The sequence below is a fragment of the Gekko japonicus genome, unplaced genomic scaffold, assembly GCF_001447785.1.
Source record: "Gekko japonicus isolate JY-2015 unplaced genomic scaffold, Gekko_japonicus_V1.1 scaffold242, whole genome shotgun sequence".
Classification (NCBI taxonomy): Eukaryota; Metazoa; Chordata; class Lepidosauria; order Squamata; family Gekkonidae; genus Gekko; species Gekko japonicus.
In genome coordinates, this window is record NW_015159717.1 from 614958 (window position 1) to 631717 (window position 16760).

Genomic DNA, 16760 nt, shown 5'->3' on the forward strand with positions numbered 1-16760 from the left:
AAAAAAAGATGGCGAAAACTCTGAGGAGAAGAAGGGAAGTTGACATCACTGCACTAGTAGCAGAAGCCATCAAGCCGATCTTGGAGCAACTTGTTGGTATTAACCAGCAGCTGGCCAAGATAAATCAACAATTTGTGTCTCGGCAGCTCCAGGAGGAGAGTGGAGAAAAAATGGAATTGAGATAGACAGTAAATTAAGCAGCGATCTCAATGAGAAAAGAAGAAAAAGCACAAGAGAAACAGGAAAAATTTACAAAGATTTGACTTCTTCTCTGCGTGTGTGCTTAGAAAGTGTCATCTTAAAGTCTGCTGAGAAAAAGGAGCTGGAGGTACCCTTCATAATCAAAAAACCTCTGAGAAGCCACTGGACCCCAAGACCAGAGCGAAAGAGGCTTAAGACTAGCAGTTCTATTCCTTTGGATGGAAGAAGATTGGGCTGCAGTGAACGTCTAAGAAGATATCAAGAATTTAGAGAGTTTTAGTATAGATGTAAAGGTGGAAGGACTTTGCAAATTGCCTTTATGAAATGAGCTGGAGGAGATGCTTGGGAAATCTTCTCATAACAAGTAACAATCTAACATATAAGCTTAGAAAGACAGGATCTCACAAAGTATATTGTTTATTAACAGCCTTTTCTTTTACTAACAGCATTTTAACAGGGAATGATATCCTAACCTTGGGTTTTTAGCTTAGTGTGGGTTATCTTTTCTTTCTCCCTAAAATTGTAGTCCCTCTATCCCTATTTTTTCTTGGTAGTTTATGTAGTATTATAAAAAAAAATAAAAAATCCCCTCTGGGGGCTTAAAAAAAATACTAAATATAAATGTAGTGTTAACACCAGAAACGTACTTGTTAAATATTATTCCAGAAGGATATCAACATCGTGATGTATATTTACTGACTTATATTCTAACATCTGCTAGAATATTACTGGCTAAATATTGGAAAATAGAAAAGATACCCTTCCAGAGAGTAGTGTATAAGCTGATGGAAATGGCAGAAATCGATAGGCTGAGTATGTTAATACAGAGTAAAGATGATACCTTATATTCAAAAAGATGGAACAGAGTGTTTAAATGGATAGAAAACAAAACAGATAAAGAGACTCAAAATGTTTGAAAGAACTTGTTATGAAGTAATGTACACTGAAAAACCTATAAATAAAACTGGTTTTTTAAAAAAAAAAAAAAAAAGCAAAGCTAAGTAGAGATCCTGCTTAAGGGGGGAGATTACAAGGGGGGGGAGAATTTAAGCCAGAGAGTGAACTTCATAATTAACTTTTGAAGTGTAACTCAGTGGAGAGAAATGATGTAGAAAAGTTGGGTTTTAATCCAATCATAAAACTTCGAAGTATAAATTCTCTGTGTGTCTGAAACAGAGCAGTTACAATTAACAGATGATGAGACACGTCAAAAATTCAAACAGATAAGCATGTTATAAATGAAAATTTACAGATGGTGGTATAAAGTTGTAGTCTGGTAAAACATGCTTAAAACAGCCAATTAAAATTGTAGTTGGGTAAAACCAGCCTATCAAAAAAATTTACATAGTGGTTTCTATAGCGCTATTAGAGATCGTAGTAAGCAAGGAAATTCAAGGCTCTGTTTAATACTAGGATGAATTTAGTGTTTCATTTCTTGATGGGTTCTAATTCAGTATTTTCATGTTGTATATTCCCATTGAAGTTTTTGGTAGAACAGGAACGGTGATTTTATGTTCAGGGAGGTTAACATGTTCTGGATTTTGTGATTTCTTATGTCCAATTTGTGTTCATTGATTCTCTCATTCAGAGACCAACACGTTTGTCCAGTGTAGACAGTAGGAGGACATCGTTGGCATATGATAGCATATGCTAAATTGGTTGATGTGCAGGTTGTTGAGCCCGAGATAGTGCAGCTGGTGCCCCATAACAGTATTAAATGAGTGTATATGGGGACAAAATTGGCATCTATGTCTGTTGCATGGCTTGGTTCCTGGGTCTGTGTGACTGTTGGGTGGTTCATGGTTGTTGGTAAGAAGCTGTTTTAACTTAGGGGTTGCCATTAAGCAATGAAAGGCCTGTGAAAGAGAAACATCTTTATCCAGGAGGGGCCTATAGGTCATTTTTGATACGTTGAAGTGGTTTAAGTTGTGAGCTGTAGGTGACAGGCAATGGTGTTGGGTTGTTGCCATCTTTGGGTCTAAATTGTAGAAGGCTGGCTATAACTCCTCCTCTTCCCACTGCCCTGGTAATTTTCCTCCTTAAGCAGGATCTCTATGTATCTGGAAGTGAGCTGTGACTCAGGAGAGGTTATACTTTGTTATCCAAAGGGGCAGTCTCCAATTAGTTGGGAGAGAATTAGCATAGGAGACTGAGCAAGAGGGAGCAACTGGAACTGAAACACCAATGTTTATGGAGATTGTCCCTGTGAGAACTCTCGAATGAACAGGTGATTTGTTCAAATTAAAGAGTCTTTTTATTAACAAGGAAAATGAGAAAAAAGTTCATTTATCAAAACACAACGTTCAAGAGCTAACTGGAAAGGCAGGGAGGGGTGAGGGATAGCATTTTAGGAATTGGGTGATATTTACCAGTCCTGGAGAAGTCCACAGAAGCAGCAGGTCTAGGTAGAAACAGCCAGCATTTTGTTCTGTGAAGGAGAGAAAAAGAAGCCCACAATTGTGTGTGTGGTAGGTGTCAAGAACACATAACACATTGAGTGGGTCTTTGACACTTATTTTTATAGGAAAATTGTGCCCTGAGGTGGTGAGAAGGCATGTGTGTCCCTTCCAGTGGGGAACTTTTAGAGAACAATCATGATTATTGCTTTACCAGGGTAAAATAAAGGTTTGGGCCATGGCTTGATGACCACTAATGGCCTTGTTGATGACCCAGGAAGGCTTGCCCAGACAGGTGACACTGAAATACTGGGATTAATTCAGGTGGCTAGCTGTGTTGGTCTGAAGGAGCAGAACAAAGTTTAAGTCTTAGGTGATTGCAAAGAGGAAAAGGTATGCAAAAGAGGATTTGAGAGTAATTGCTTGCTAGAGTTGCTAATGAAGTCTTCCAGAGATGTTTCGCATAAGTCCTGAGTAATACATTTGCTTACTTGTTATGTATGCCTTTAGGGTGGGGAAAAGATTACCACCTCCTGATTTAATCAAAGTATATTTCTCTCACTTTCCCATGGAGCTATGCGATTGACATCCGTGTTTGAACAGTGTTCTGGCCTGCCCAGGCCCTGGTAGTGCTTGCCCCAGGATGCTCTGAGCATGAGGAGGGTTCCAGCTGCTAACGATTTAAATAAATGTTGTTAGACTTTAAAGTGTCACTGGACTTTTGCTTTATTTGACATACGTTTTGGGCAGGAAATTCATCAAAGAACAAACTGGTAGAAAACAGCCAGGCGAGAATTGCAGAGTCAGATCTTCTCTATGTATTCCCCCACATATATACACACACATAACTTCCTTTGCATAGAGCTGCTGAAACATGCCATTCTTCCCCAATGGTCTTTAAGGGTTCTCTTATGAGAGGCAACTCCTGCTTCCCACTCTCCAACACCATCTACAGGAATGGTTTGCAGACTGTCTGCTTGTGCTGACAGGGGCCTTGAGGAGCCTTGTCATGCCAGAGTGAAGAAGGCAAAGCAAGCCTCCCACAGACGTAGCCTGAGCCATGGATCAGCAAGTTGCCAAACTGAATCTTGCTTTTCCCATTAACTCAGCTCATTGTCTTAGGCAAGCTGTTCTTTCTCAGCCTTGGACCTCCTTTACTGGGTTAGTTCAAGGATTATAACAATATACATGATATATGTGAAGCATTTCATACTCCCTATAAGCTATATATACTGACAATGGTGATTTATTAGGGGCAATTTCCAAGGATGGGGAAGGTTATATTTGGAAGCAAGTGCCGCCTGCCATGCAGTTCCTAAAGAAACCTCAACATTATCTGGACATGGGGATACCTTGAATTAAAGAACTATTTTATCTACCAAGGGCAGCAGTAGAAAGACTCACTGGTTGAAAGTTAAAGCTGGAAAATTAAAATTCGCAGATAGTTACACAATATTAACAGTGAAATTGATGTATTGTACGGCAGAAGTGGCCCCCTCCCCCCAATTTCAGGCTTCATGCTGAAACTAGGCATCACCCAAATATTTCATGATCTAACACACTCTAATGAACTAGACCTAAATGAATGAAGCAGCTGCAATAGTCTGTCATTCACAGGAGGAAGGATTAGAACAGCCAATGTTAGTTTGGCCTTTAGCACTGGAAATACATAAAGTTAAAACAGGGCATCTCTCTTCAATAATCATTTCTCTAACTGCCTCAAATTGCATTAGGAAGGTAGGGTTGTTATTGTTGGGGGTTTTTTTCTATGCTTATACAGCTTACTGTGATGTATAGTGCTGTGACTTGGAATTTTTGCATGTCTTTTGCCTCTTTAACAGGCAAACCTGTATCATTCTTTTAAAAAAAAATTACTATGAACCAACACTAAAAAATTAACCATTTTAATTTGATAAAGTACATAATATACTGTATTATGCTATGGGTATGTGAAAAGGGTAACAAATTGCTGCTGCTGTCTCATCCACAGGCATATAGATCAATATTAACCACAGGATGCCAAGAGAGAATATGAAGAAATTATATGTATTTAGATTTCAGAGGAGAACTTCAAAGATGTGAAAGAATCTTGATGATTTGTGATGAAAAGCAGAACTCAGTATGTTTTAACTCAAAGAAAATATGACTTTAGGACCAGGGGCTGTGCTGACAGTTTTCAAAGATTTAAAAGGATGTCAGGAAAAAGAGAAAAATAGGTTGTTTTGTTGTTACCTCTGTAGAAAGGTCAAGAAATAAAATGTTTAATGTTTTTTTATTCACTGCAGTTAAGGAGGAAACCTTTATAGGCAAGGAGGTTAAGCAGGGGACCTTTTTTGTGTCCCCCCCCCTTGGGGGATTTTTTAATTTGCATTTTCTATAAACTACAAACTATTAAAACTACAACAAAATTAGGGAAGGGAACTACATACTGTGGCAGAAAGTAAAGAAAACCGACTAAAAACCCAAGAGATGGTGGTCATACATATTGCTTAACCAATTTAGCTTTTAGCTCATAATTCCATTCAAGTTCATTGAATGTGGTCATCTAAAAATCCATTTATGCTGGTATTATAACTTTAAACACCTCTACTTCTGACTTCTTAAAAAGCAATATAAGACTTATTTACATTATAAGAGCTTTATACATTATAAGAGCTTTCAGAGTATACTAACATCTCATTATTTAAATTTTTGCTTTCTCAAATGGTAAATTGTCTTCGGGGCAGCTGTCCCTAATTTGGAGACTGAGTCTTCATCTGAAGATGCCACTTCTCCTTCTTCTTTGCTAACTTTGGTGCTGTCCTCTTTCTCTGCTTCTACTTCTCCTGATAGACGACTATGTAGACGCAAAAATTCATGTGCCTTTTCAACAGAGTCAATTTTTTCTTTCTTGTCCATGAATTTTAAGATTGTACCTTCGGGGACTAACCATCTGAAAGGGATGTTTTTCTTTTGTAAAAATGTCACCAAGTCTCTATATTTCCTCCTCTTCCTTCTTATTTCAAACGGGATGTCCTTTAACACTTTTATTTCTTTGTCTTTGATCTTCAAGGTAGATCCATTTGTCACTTTAAGTATTTGATCTCTCACTTGTCTTCTTGAGAATCTTATAATCACTTTCCCCAGGCAGATTATTTTTTCTTATAAATTCTGGATATGATCTATAGATCATACCTTTGTAGTATTTTGCTTTGTAGTATGTCCATGTTTATATCTGCCATAGGTCCTAATCAGGGGTCATTTCGTAGAAAAAGAGCTAGGGGGACTCATTAGCATAACTCATTAGCATATGCCACACCCCCTGACATCACCGGAAGTGTGTCCTCCCCACAGCTGGTGGCGACCTCCAGCGGGCACCAGCAGGGAGCTCCAGGCCCCGCCCTCCCGCACTTCACCCGGGGGGATGGCGTCCCCCCGCGTCCCCCCCCCAAATGACCCCTGGTCCTAATGTATCACACATAGTCTGTTTCAGATTCTCAGATTTTTCTTCAGGAACACCTTGAAATCTTAAGACATAGCTTGCTCTCTCCATTTGTAGCTGTAACAATTGAAACTCCTTCATCAATCTCTTTTTTCCCATTACCTGGAGTTGTTTTTTAAAGCTTTTTGGTGTTGGTATCCACTTCTTTTACTTCTTGTTTAGTTTTATCTGGGGGGGGTTGGCTATTTCAGTCAGTTGTAGTTGCTGTGCGTCGAATTTGCTTTGCAGTGCCGTCACTTGTTCCAGGGGGGGTTGCAGTGCTTCTGTCAGCATCTTTTGTAGCTCTGTAGTTGTGTCCTGTCTAGGAGCAGGATTCGCTGGACCAACAGTTCCAGCAAGAAGCTTTGGTTTTACTTGTTTGTCTTTCTCATCCTTCCTCATTGGCGCCATGTTTGAGATTGTTTACTTTTTGTAAAAGTTATCACAGTCTCTGATACTCCTTAAACAGCTTGGTAAGTTCTTAAATGATTTTATTTTCAGTCTATTTTGCTTCAGTATTCCACCCCCCTTTTCGTATGCATGCACAGTTTGCTTAGTTTTTCTTATCAGGGAGAGTCCCCCCCCCACTTTCTAAGGGTAGGAGTCCATTTAAATTTTTGGTGGTTCTTGGTTAAACTCCAACTCACATTTCAACTATAGATCCGGTTTCCTTTTCCAGTTGCTCAACCACCAAACACTTGCTCCGGTGTGCGCTTCTAATTTGCATATGGGACACTCCACATTGGGACCTTCAGGGCATGGGTAGGCCCCCCTTTGCCGGCAGGCTCGCTGGGGTAAGAGCCTCCTAGCGCCCTGAAAAGTATGCATACGGAGAGTGATTTCAGCTAAGCATACCTTTATTTAGTCAGGAACAAAGACAAGTTAGTCGGCGCGCAGGCCGGCTTATATTCCCTCAGAGAAACCCACCACCAAACACACACCCACTCCCGATAGGATATTTACAGTAACCAAGAGACCTATTGGCCTCTTGGCCTGGGACCTAGCCCTTTCATTGGGCCTGCCTAGGATCCTACTTGCCCATTGTCTTTTAGCATGAAGGTAGAGGAATTTGTGCCTGGACAAGCACAGGCATGTCCGGCCCTGTCAGGGCCTGATACACTACACCCCTCCCCCCTTGGTCCGAAATGCATCCACAGACAAAGTCCCCCAGGTAAGCCAGGGGCTTCCTAGTGTGCGTCGAGTGGTGTGTTTCGGGGACGGAGGCTACGTCACCCCCGGGAGCCCTTGGCGGCGAGCTGACCGGGCGAGATGCGGGGTTTGCTGGTGCCTGGAGTTCCGGAGGTTCCGGCTGAGGTGCTTCTGGGGTTTGCGCTTGCGGAGGCCCAGGGGCGTTCTCAGGGGCCGGCCGAGCCTCGGGTTCCAGCCGTGGTGTCCCGGTTGAGGTTTCCGGAACTTCCGGAACTTTGGGCCTGTCTGCGTCCTCTGGGTCCTCAGGTAGTATCTATCAGCGGAGCTGGTCGATGTGCTGGTGCAAGACTTGCCCGTCTTCGCATGAGACTTCATATGACCGGGGGGCCTTGACACGCACGACCCGGGCCGGAATCCATGGGGGGCCCTTGGCGTAGTTCCGCGCATACACCGGGTCTTCGGGGAAGAACCCCCTGGCACCCTCGTGCGTCTCGGTGCTTGGGGCCTTCGGTGATGCCCGATCAGGATGCAGTCGATCCAGCCGGGACATCAGGCGGCAGCCCAGAAGTAGTTCCACCGGACTGCACCCCGTGGTGGTGTGGGGTGTCATCCACTGGCCGAACAGGAAGGATGCCAGTTTGTAGTCCCAGTCCACTGAGTCCAGGCAGCAGAGGGCGTCCTTGGTTGTGCGGACCGGCGTCGGGGCTCGGAGCGGTGCTCGAACCGGCATCCGGGTCTTTGTTCATGGGAGTGCAGATCCCATCCTCGTCACCAGTGAAAAGTATGCATACGGAGAGTGATTTCAGCTAAGCATACCTTTATTTAGTCAGGAACAAAGACAAGTTAGTCGGCACGCAGGCCGGCTTATATTCCCTCAGAGAAACCCACCACCAAACACACCCCCACTCCCGATAGGCTATTTACAGTAACCAAGAGACCTATTGGCCTCTTGGCCTGGGACCTAGCCCTTTCATTGGGCCTGCCTAGGATCCTACTTGCCCATTGTCTTTTAGCATGAAGGTAGAGGAATTTGTGCCTGGACAAGCCCAGGCATGCCCGGCCCTGTCAGGGCCTGATACACTACACGCCCCATGGCTGGGAGCCTCTTGCGGAGGCTCCACGGGTGGCGCAGACAATCACGCCCCCTCCTCACCACGGGCTCTGGCAGTCTTCTCCCGGAGGATTGGGAGAGACGACCACCATGGCGAATGCCAAAACCGGAAGTCGGGACCTTTTTTTATTTGATTCAATTCATTTGTATTCCACCTTTCTCCATGGGTCCCTTTCACCCACCAGTGGGGGGATGGGGGGACATCCCAGAAGTGGGAAGTGACATCACCCCACATTGCCCCGAAACACTGACGTCACACATGGCATGCCTATGTCACCTTTAAGTGATGTTGACATGTTGGCAATGTTGGGGGGATGATGCTCTGGATTTTGGACAAAACTCTATAGTAAAATTGGCATCAAGCCAGAGCATCACCCACACCCCATATCGCCAATGTGCCAATGTCTCTTCGGGGTGACACAAGTATGTATGGTGTGACATCACTGTTTTGGGGGGGGATTTCCTCCGGCCAACAAACCGGCCGGCAGTAGGCAGGAGTCTGCAAAATTGTGGGATCCCTGCCCCCACTGGGCAAATGGCAATCCTACTTTCTCCACAGTGGGGACCTGAAGAGGCTTACATTGTTCTCTTCTCCTCCATTTCATCCTCACAGCAACCCTCTAAAGCCGAGAGTGTGTGACTGGCCCAAGGTCACCCAGTGAGCTTCCATGGTATGAGTAGGGATTCGACCCTTGGTCTCTCAGATACTAGTCCAACACTCTTAACTGCTACACCACACTGGCTCTCCAATAAACACTCAGGTCCATCTACAGAAGTGAATGGTAGAGACTAGCAGGCCCGTAGCCAGGATTTTTTAAATTTGAGGGGCCTTTAAATAAGTAAGGGGCAGCCCCGGGCACACATCCCAAGCCTGGGAGCACCCCATAGAAGCTCCTGGTCTCTCATGCAAGCCGTCAAGGGAGAAAAATTACAGAATCAACCAGGGAAACGTAATTATGCAAAATATAAATTTATACAATGTGAAAACAATTAATAAAGTGCTACATACATAAATTTACCAAAAGGTTACACATAAGAAGTAAGAGAATCACAATATAATGAAGCTTCCAGCTTGTGTCTTTTATTCTACAAGAGAATTTGTAAGGAGACAGCTACTCACCAAATAGGAAACAACAATCCTGTGCCTGTCTCCTTATAAATTCTCTTGTAGAATAAATTAAATAATGATTATATAGGTGACCCTATAATGGCTTGTAAAATGTTAAATGATTTTACCTTAGGAATGTAAGCTTTGACAAGCAAAGAAAATGACTGAAGAATAAAAGAGACGACACTCAGTTAATGGTACATAAAATATTTTATTATAAAAATCTTCCAATCTGTATTTCTTGTGATTCTTTTTCTGATACATGTAAATTGCAATATTTGTTTCACAGCAAGTTGTTGAATGAGAGAATTTAGTTCTGAGGAAGCATAGAATCGAAACAAAGATTGTTTTCACAGTGTATAAATTTATATTTTGCATTATTACGTTTCCCTGGTTGATTCTGTAATTTTGATCCTTCGCAACTGGGAGGTCTCTTTGTATTTATTTAGCTGTCAAGGGAGAGGCGTAGTGAAGGGTTGAGTCCCCCCTCACCACACAGCCTGAAACAGAGCTCTGAGTGCCACAAATGGAAAGAAGAGTGGTGTGTGTCCCCCCACCCAACCACCCTCCCTGGAGCCCAACTTTGCCACATCCCTGTCCCCATTGCCGTGCCAGCCTCATGCAGGGTTGGCCCACCGGGGTCCCCAAGTACCCACCCAGCCTAACCTGGGGCCATGTGTGCAGCAGCAACAGCAGTGTGCCAACCCAGCCTGGCATACCCAGCCTCATTGCTTTGCCCACCACCCAGGGAGAAAGGGAGGGCAGCCAGCACTGGCCAGCCAGCCACTTGCCCAGCCCAGCAAGCCTGTCTCAGGCCTTGTCATGGCCAAGTGGTGGGTGGGGAGAGCCAGAGCAGGCACATGCACATCTCCTCCACTGGTATCTGCTTGCCTTTTGGCTGGCACTCCCACTGTTGATAGCAGGGAGGCTGTGAGCTCCTCAGTGGCACTAAAGTTGTGAGCGAGCGATTTGGCTTCTGCATAAATTAGTTTGCTCTGGAGCCCTCCTTCCTGAGTGAAGACAAAAATGTGTGAGCCGGAGGCTAAAAAACTGTGAGCTGGCTCACACTAACTCACCTTAGAGGTAACAGTGCTCTCCACCCAGCTAAGCAAAAAGTCGGGAGGCCTGGCCGGTAAGTACAGGCCCGGCCTTGAGATGCCCCACTGTAGCTACCAGCCTGGAAACGAGACAGGCTGAGAAGTTCAATGACAGCCTCAACACCCTTGTGTCCATAAAAAATAATTGTTTTAAGTCACTGAAATATAAAAATTTATTCAGTAAAACACAATCTTCAGGAAAAAAATCCATTGTGTAAAATAGAAAATCTCCAGGATCATGAGTAAATTATACTAGTTCTCAGGCATTTTCCCTGACAGCGGCAGGCTGCCACCATGTGGAGTGCATTCACCAATGTTATAATGACCCTCCAGGTTCCAAAAAGACCTGATCCCAGCCACTTGAGAAGGTTTAACCATAGAGTTTGGGTTGAATCCCACCCACTTCCACCCCCATCAACCCTCCATAGTGGCAGCAAAGAAAGGATAAAAGGACAAGTCCTTTTGTGGATCCCAAACTGGCTAATTAATAGAAAACAGAGATTGAGTATAAATGGGCAATTTTCTCAGTGGAGGGTGATAAGCAGTGGGGTACCACAGGGATCAGTACTTGGTCCAATGCATTTTAACTTGTTCATTAATGATTTGGAGTTGGGAGTAAGCAGTGAAGTGGCTAAATTTGCGGATGATACGAAGTTGTTCAGGGTGGTGAAAACCAGTGAGGATTGTGAGGCACTCCAAAGGGATCTGTCAAGGATGGGCAAGTGGGCGTCAACATGGCAAATGGGGTTCAATGTGGCCAAGTACAAGGTGATGCACGTTGGAGCCAAAAATCCTAAATATAAATAAACATTGATGGGGTCTGAACTGGCAGAGACTGAACAAGAGAGAGATCTTGGAGTCGTAGTAGATAACTCACTGAAAATGTTGAGACAGTGTGTGACTGCAATAAAAAAGGCCAATGCTATGCTGGGGATTATTAGAAAGGGTATTGAAAACAGATCAGCCAATATCATAATGCCCTTATATAAATCAATGGTGCAACCCCATTTGGAATACTGTGTGCAGTTCCTGGTCAACCCGCCTTAAAAAGGATATTATAGTTTTGGAAAAAGTGCAGAAAAGGGCAACTCGAATGATAAAAGGGTTGGAACACTTTCCCTATAAGGAAAGGTTAAAGCGCTTAGGGCTCTTTAGCTTGGAGAAACGAAGACTGAGGGGTGACATGATTGAGGTTTATAAGATTATGCATGGGATAGAGCAGGTAGAGAAAGAGGTCAGTCAGTCAGGCATTTATTATGGCAACAAGCCATAGAATAGAGAAAGAGGTATTTTTCTCCCTTTCTCACAATACAAGAACTCGTGGGCACTCAATGAAATTGCTGAGCGGTCAGGTTAGAACAGATAAAAGGAAGCACTTATTCGCCCAAAGAGTGATTAACACATGGAATTCACTGCCACAGGAAGTGGCGGCGGCTACAAGCATGGACGGCTTCAAAAGGGAATTAGATAATCATATGGAGCAGAGGTCCATTAGTGGCTATTAGCCACAAGGTACAGATAGGGACTCTGGGGCAAGTGATGCTCTGTCTTCTTGGTGCTTGGGTGGGTCAACAGTGGGAGGGGCTTCTAATGTCCTGGCTCCACTGGTGGACCTCCTGATGGCACCTGGTATTTTTGGCCACTGTCTGACAGAGTGTTGGACTGGATGGGCCTTTGGCCTGATCCAACATTAGCATCTCTTATGTTCTTAAAGAAAGGCTGCTGGTGGGAGGTGTCCCATCAGTCTGGAGACCTGGCAGCCCTAGTCTTATTAAAAGGTATCACATGGGTTTTGTTTTGGTATTTCATTATGGAACAGTTTGTGTGCATGTGTCGCAGCCAACTTATGATGACTCCATAGGTTTTTCAAGGCAAGTGAGTCAGCAGAGGTGGTTTATCATGGCCTTTATCTGCACAGTCTTCCTTGGTGGTCTCCCATCCAAGTACTGACCCACTTAGATTCCGAGATGTGATGAGATTAGGCTATACTATATCATTCCACATCCCATGGACCAGTATAGTGACCTAATTTTTTATTTGCATGGCTGTACATGACAGGTTAGTACTACCTTGTAAGAATCAATTTCTCCGTCCGTCTTGCCTCAACCAGGGCCAGGGCACTTTCTGCCCTGCCCCTGCCTGGTGGAACATGCTCCCCAATGAGATCAGGGCCCGGGGGGGGTCTTCTTCAATTCCACAGGGCCTGCAAGACAGAGCTGTTCCGCCAGGCCTTCGGCTGAGGCAGCGGACATCCATATATGGCCTCCCTGAGGTGTTTGTCACTCTGTTAACAACAACTGGCTACGGCCAGGAACCTCCCCCAACCAGAAAATTTCTTATCAGCTGTGAACACCATTTTAATATTTATGATGATATTTTAAATTTGAATTTTATTGTATTAACTAATATATTTTGTATAAATGAAGTGTTGTTTCCCGCCCTGAGCCCACCTCTGGGAAGGGCAGGCTATAAATGTGAATAAATAAATGAAAATGAAAAATTCACTTGCACTGACATATAGTTATGGCCCATTTCAGTGGTCTTTCAGACAGCAGAAGAACAGGGGGGTGGGATTGTTCCCTCCTTTAAAGCAGCAACTGCCACTTTAAGGAGATCATCTGCTCTGCTTTGTGAAGCACAGAGTTTTACTCTCTTAAGAGAGAGGAGGAAGATCATGGTGCACATTCTACTGTGGATTTATTTGGTTCTTTATTATGCCTCTGTACTGCAGTTCTGCCAAAGCACTTGAGGCAGTTTACAATTTAAAATAATGGCGAAGAGACACACTACAAAAGAAATGTAAGAGGGGGAAAGGGGTGAGAAAGAAAAGGAAAATGACCAAATTGACGGAACAAAATAGCATCTGGACCTAGTCAGGTTGGTGGTGGGAATGTCACAGTCTCACCTCTCTGTGTGATGCACCCAGACTGAAAGACCACTAATGGAAAGAGTTCAGGGGGAGGAAGAGACACTTGGTTTCAGCTAGGTGAGTGGATGGGCCTCACTGGAATGGGATTTAATAGCTTTTCCCAAGGGAGAGGAAGAATCATACCATATATCTTGCTGTGGGTTGCCTCCTCCCCTTTTTTATTTATTTTATTTATTTAATTTGTATCCCACCCTCCCCACCTCAGCAGGCTCAGGGCAGCTCACAGAAAATGTGTGTGTGTGTGTGTGTGTGTGTGTGTATAACACACACACACACACATACATATTTTAAAAAACAGAATAATTAAAGCACAGTATTTAAATAAATAAATAAAATCACAAAATATAAAGTCATATAAGTGCCAGTAAACATAGGTGTCAATAAATAGAGGTAAATATTAATAAGTGATAGCGGTATACTCTCAGCTTCCAAGTAGTCATTTCTACCACAGTCTGGGCTCCCACCAGGCTATTGATTATTGAGTCAGTGCTGATGTTGGGGCCAGGGCCATAATATTAGGGGGCAGCACCCTAGTCGAAAGCGTGGTGGAAGAGCTCCGTTTTACAGGCCCTGCGGAAATGCAAAAGATCCCGCAGGGCCCTGATGTCATCCGGGAGTTCATTCCACCAGTAAGGGGCCGCCACCGAGAAGGCCCTGGCCCTTGTCCCCGTTATCCTGACGTCTTTAGGGCCTGGAAGGGCCAAACAGTTTTGTGAGCCTGATCTTAGTGCTCTCTGGAGAACATGTGGGGAAAGGGCGGTCTCCTAGGTAGATAGGTCCCTGACCATATAGGGCTTTAAAGGTAAGAACCAGCACCTTGAACTGAATCAGGGATGCTATAGGCAGCCAGTGCAGTGCTTTTAGGGCAGGCTGGATGTGTTCCCGCATGGGGAGACACAGCAGCAGCCTCGCTGCTGCATTCTGCACCACTTGCAGCTTCCAGATTTGGAACAAGGGCAGCCCCATGTAGAGAGCATTACAGTAATCGAATCTCGAGGTGACCATCATGTGGATTACTGTTGCCAGGTCATTGCATTCAAGGAAGGGAACCAACTGCTTAATCAGCCACAGATGATAAAAGGCAGACTTCACAGTGGCTGCTACCTGGGTCTCCATCATTAAGGAGGCATCCAGGAGCACTCCCAGGCTCCTAACCTCCAACGCTGGCACCAACAGCGCCCCATCAAAGGTCAGGAGTGGGATCCCTAACCTTGGCCCGCTCTGACTCAGGCACAGGACCTCTGTCTTTGTCGGATTCAATTTCAGTCGACTAAGTCTAAGCCAACCAGCCACAGCTTTCAACGCCAGGTCCAGATCTCCTGGACTAGAGTCTGACTGGCTATCCAGCAACAGATAGAGCTGGGTGTCATCCACATATTGGTGACAACCCAGTCTATGTCTCCGGGCAATCTGGGCAAGGAGGCACATATAGATGTTGAGTAACATTGGGGAAAGCACTGCACCTTGGGGCACTCCATAAACTAGTGGGTGCCTTCCAGATAGCTGCTCCCCAACAACCACCCTTTGTCCCCAACCCTGAAGGAATGAGGAGAGCCACTGCAAGGCAAACCCCTGAATCCCAGTGTCAGCGAGGCGGTGGATCAGTAGTTGATGGTCGACTATGTTGAATGCCGCCAACAGGTCTAACAGCAACAACTCTTCCGTACCGCCTTGATCCAGATGCCTCCGGAGATCATCTGTGAGGGCGACCAGGACTGTCTCTGTCCCGTGGCCTGGTCAGAAACCGGACTGGAATGGATCTAATGCGGTGGTGTCATCCAAGAAAACCTGCAGATGGTAGTTAGCCAATTTGGCCGGATCAAAGGATTTTTTTTTAGGAGGGGGTGGACCACTGCTTCCTTTAGAGCACTAGGGAACAGTCCCTCAGTGAGGGACTTGTTAATAACCTCCCTTCATGCACCTTGTAACCCCTCACGGCCAGCTTTAATTTGCCATGATGGGCACGGGTCAAGGCTGCAGGTGGTCGGGCGAACAGATGAGAGTAATTTGTCAACCTCCTCTAGGCTGAGTGGACTGAAATAATCCAGAACTTGACAAGAAGACGTGCATGGAGCCTCGAGTTCCATCACTGTCTCAACTGTGGCAGAGAGGTTGTGGCGGAATGACAAGACCTTATCTGTGAAATAGCTCACAAAAGCCTCACAGCCAATCTCCAATTCCTTATAATTTGGTCCGCCCTGTGGCAGAGTAGTAATAGATCGAATTATTCTAAATAATTGGGCTGGGTGAGAGCTCGCAGATGCAATTGTGGCTGCGTAATATTCTCTTTTCACGGCCTTGACTGCCATCTCATAGGATCTCATAAATGTCCTATAAAATGCTTTTGTTGCTTCGTCCTCAGTGCTTTGCCACTGTCTCTCTAGGCATCTAAGCTCCTGCTTCATCAACCTCAGCTCCTGTGTGTACCATGGAGTGAGTTCAGAGTGGGGGTGCAGAGGATGTCGGGGAGCGATCACATCGATGGCTGCCAAGAGTCAGTTTTGCCAGTCCTCAACGAGCTCATCCAATGAGCCGCCAGGGTGCATCGGATCCCACGGAGCCATTTGGAACCACATAGGGTCCATTTGGCTCTGCAGGTGAGTTAAAATATGCTCACCACCCAAACAGGGCTGGGGTGGCACATTCACATGGAACTGCCATAGCAGTAATTCCGTCCACTGTAACCCCCGCCGTGAAAATCAAATCGAGCGTGTGCCCTGCTCCGTAAGTGGGGCCATTTACCTACCACAAGGAATCCGACTGACAAAGATCTTAAAATGTTATTGTCTGATAAGTTCTCGGCACTTACTTTGTCTGTTGCCGAATTCTTAGCCTATGTCTGTAAACTTAGGGTAAGGGCGTACAAGTCCTAATCCCCCTGTGTTCTTTAGAATTGTTATATTTTTAACTGAGTATATTATTTATGAGAAGCTTCTAAACGAACTTTTGTTGGGGCAGCTCGGTGTAATTCTTGAATTCTGCCAGGGATTAAGGCAGATAATAAACAAACAAACAAACTCTCGGAAGTTTATACCCTGGAAACCTTGTTGCTCTTTAAGGTGCTACTGGGCTTGAATCTGCTCTCCTACCGCAGACCAGCATGGCCACCCTCTGAAACTATGCTAAGTGTTATGATCTTTGAATGTACAGAATTTGGGTTCCCATTTTAGTTTTGGAATATTTTGACCAATCTTTCAAAGCACGGAATCTGTGTCATTGCAGACTGAAAAACATGTCAGAAATACTGGCAGCAAATGCCATATGATTCTCCTTGCAACTGACAATTATCTGTATGAAAACAATGCGACA